At 61.6% G+C, this 3,279-nt stretch overlaps 1 pseudogene across 1 annotated transcript in view; it reads left to right on the top strand.

Annotated features, from left to right (window-relative positions):
- LOC144248671 (uncharacterized) overlaps positions 1-3,279 on the top strand; it is a 28,256-nt pseudogene continuing 24,977 nt past the window's right edge. The window contains exons 1-3 of the transcript XR_014953490.1: positions 1-1,287; positions 1,382-1,501; positions 3,084-3,158. The product of XR_014953490.1 is annotated as an uncharacterized LOC144248671 (transcript). The remainder of the gene's footprint in view (positions 1,288-1,381; positions 1,502-3,083; positions 3,159-3,279) is intronic.

The raw sequence follows: 3,279 nt of genomic DNA, 5'->3' as shown, positions 1-3,279 counted from the left end.
GGGGAGGAAGGGAGGGTCGATAAGAGAGGCATAGAGAAAAAAAAATACAAAAGAAAAGAAACGCGCAACAAAAGCAAAAGAAAAAGAGATATAGAGCCCGACCGGCCGCAACCTCCCGCTCCGAGCGCCCAGCACCAAATGGCTCCGCCGGGCTCGCCCCGCGGTTTAAATACCCGCGGCCCCGCCCCGCGCAGGCGCGCTGGGGCCCCGCGCACCTGTGCGCGCACCTGTGCTGGCCCCGCCCCCGGCCCCGCCCCCCGCCCGTAAATGGCGGCGGCTCCGCGCCCGCCCCGTGTTCTGTGTGGATGCTCGGACGGACTGCGGCGGGACCGGCGCTCGGAGCTCCGTGCGGGGATCGGATCGGGGCAGCTCCCGGCCTGCGCGGCGTTCGAGGCGCTCAGCTGAGATCGGGATCGGGATTCGGGTTCTGGTCCCGCCGGTGTCTGCTGGGGGAGCCGGGCGGAGCCGCTCCTTCCTCGGCGGGCAGGGAGGGGGTGCCGGGGCCGGGGGGTCGAGGCGGGATCGGGGCTGGGATCGGGACCGGCAGCGCCGCGGCCGGGAGGAGCCGCTCCGGGACGGGCGCCGCCGCTCCAGCTGCGGCCGGCGCGGGGCTCGGGTCCCGTTCTCGCTGTGGCCGCGGGGAGCCGGGGCTGCGTCGGGGCCGGGACCCCATCGGCACCGCCGCTCCCGCAGCGCCGCCTCCGGCCCCGCGGGCGGACACGGAGCCGCCCCGCAGCCCCCGCGGGATGCTGAGCCCCCCCGCCCCGGTAGCCCCGTGGCCACCGCGCTCCCCTGCGAGCAGCAGCGCCCGCCTCCCCCGCCCCGTGTCCGCATCCCCGGGGGAGCCCCGCCGGACGAGCGGGGCTGCGGCGCCGCGGCCGGGAGCGGCCGCTCCGCCGGGGCCGCTGCTCCCGCTCCGGCTGTGCCCGGTGCGGGGCTGGAGGAGCCGGAGCTCCGAAGGGCAGAGAGCACCTCCTGTCCTTGGCTCTGCGGGGCGGGAGCTGCCGTGCCCTGCCCGTGGCTCGCAGCGTGCCGAGCGCACGTCCCGGCACGGGCACCGGCGCACGGGACAGCGCTGGCACGGACACGGCTGAAGGGCTGCCCGCGGCTCCTCGGCCAGGGGCTGCTCCCCACAGGCACGCAGGGATGCTTCAGCCCGGACAGACGCCACCGACAGCCCACAGGGACCCCAGGGAACGGCTGGCATTACCTGGGAATGGAGGCACGGCCGTTTGCAGAGGGGCTCTGACAGCAATCCCTGTTTCTGACCTCCCACACAGCTGCCAGGTATGTTCCAGCCACCCCAAATCTCCTCCCTCTTTTCCAGCCGGAGGCTATCGTTCACCAGCAGCATTTGAGCCAAGGCAATCTTCCTTCACAGGTACTAAATGCCAAGCAAGAGCCTTGGAGATGCCTTGAAATCAGAGGTTGGAGTGCAATTATGTTTGGAGATTTCCAGGGAGCCAGCTGGAGGTGCAGAAGGGATGGAAAACTCTCACAGGTGGGTCCCACTGGAGATGTGCTGCAGGCAGGGATGTGCATCCCTTTCCTGAGGGGAAAGGACATGCAGAGGCCACTGCCGAGGCTCTGAAAGGAGCTGAGCTTCTGCAGGAGAGATGTTCTGCCTCAGCACAGGCCGGGAGCTCATCCAGCCACTGCCTTGTCCTGCTTTAAAACATCAACTGGAGCCTGAGCTCCGGGGAGTGAAATCAGTTGAATTCCAGGGAACTCTGCCAAGTGACCCCAGACACATCCCTGGGGCTGGGGGATGAGGGTTTTAAATAGCAAGTTCTGTGGAATAGAGACCTGTCCTTGTCCTGATCCCACTGAGCTTCCCTGGAACCTCTGCTGGTTCCTGACACAGCTGGTGCTAAAGTGGCAGCTCTGCATGGGAATTTCCAATCTCCACGAGGCACTGTCAGGTTATTCCAGCAGGAATTCAGCAGGGAACCTGGGGCTGTGGGTATAATTCATCTGAACTAGCAAATCTGATACTGAACCCCAAATCCAGGCACCATACAAAGAACAATCTTTGTGCTAAAGCCCCTGGGCTGGGAAATTTCAGCAGCCAAATGTATGGAATGATCTAAATCCCAGCAGGCAGCATCCCCCAGCGGGACAATCCAAGTGCCAGGGTGGGAGCTCTTGTCCTTCCCCTGCTGCTGGTGGGACAAATTCCCTTGGCACAGCTGGTGGGGCAGGAGCTGAGAGCAGGAGGGGCAGGAACAGGGATGGGAGATGAGGCTGCTGGAATGTCACCTGGAGCACCTGAACACGTTCTGTCCCTGCAGGAGCCAAAGCAGATCCCTCCTGGCCGGGCTGGAGGGCAGCTGCTGGATCTGCTCTGGGGGAAAACTCCCTGCCCCTGCCAGGAGCACTGGCTCTGCTCTTCCTCCAGCTTCTGAGCAGTGTCAGGGCCACCGTGAGGGAGTTCAAACCCGAAAAATCCCCACAGCCCACGGAGTGAATGATCCCAGGAGAGAAACGCAGCATTGAAATAAAAATCTTACAGCTCTGTCAAAAAGGCTGTGACAACACTGCCACGGGATTCCCAGGAACCTTCTGGTTTGCTCTCGGAATGCTCTTGGTTCTCTTTTATGTATTTTTAGTCCCTCAGTGGGCAGCTTGTAGGATTTATTCTGGGACTTAGAGGTTGAGCAGGGTTGGCTCAGGATTGACCTTCACCTCTGGTGCCTCTTTGTGCAAACACAACGTGGCCGGGCTGGGTGAACTCGTGACCTCAGCTTTCCCCTCCAAAATGTCCCTCACTAATTTCCCTGGGGTGAGCTGGGATTTTGGCCCAGACTGTCACTCCTCGCCTCCCCGTGCCCGCGCAGTGTCCGTTCTGTCCCCACGGTGCCCTGGGGACACCGGGGGGTCCCTTTGCCTTTCTCCTGCCCCTTTCCAGCCCGAGGCTCCTCTGCCCGTGTCCCACACAGCACAGGGGCACCGAAGGGGAAAGGCTCCAGAAAACATTTCTGCAATTCCTCAGCAATTATTTATTTATTTATTTATTTATTTATTTATTTATTTATTTACTTATTTATTTACTTATTTAATCACATTCTTCTCCTCTTCCCCAGGGAGAAGAACATGAACTCACAGCCACCGAGGCCTGACGGGTTCCTGCAGCGAGAGCTCGGTGCGTGTCCGCAGAGGTGAGTGCAGCACCTGAAAGGAAAAAACACAGGGGAAAATGGGATTTATTTTGCTTCAAAGTTATTGCAAGTTCTTAAAGCCCAACCAACTTTTGCTCTTGCTTTTGGTCGGGTGGAGCAG

This window comes from Lonchura striata, chromosome 3 (assembly GCF_050655825.1).
Source record: "Lonchura striata isolate lonStrDom1 chromosome 3, ASM5065582v1, whole genome shotgun sequence".
Classification (NCBI taxonomy): domain Eukaryota; kingdom Metazoa; phylum Chordata; class Aves; order Passeriformes; family Estrildidae; genus Lonchura; species Lonchura striata.
Note: the sequence above shows the minus strand (reverse complement) of the source record. Positions and strands in the feature narration are given on the sequence as shown.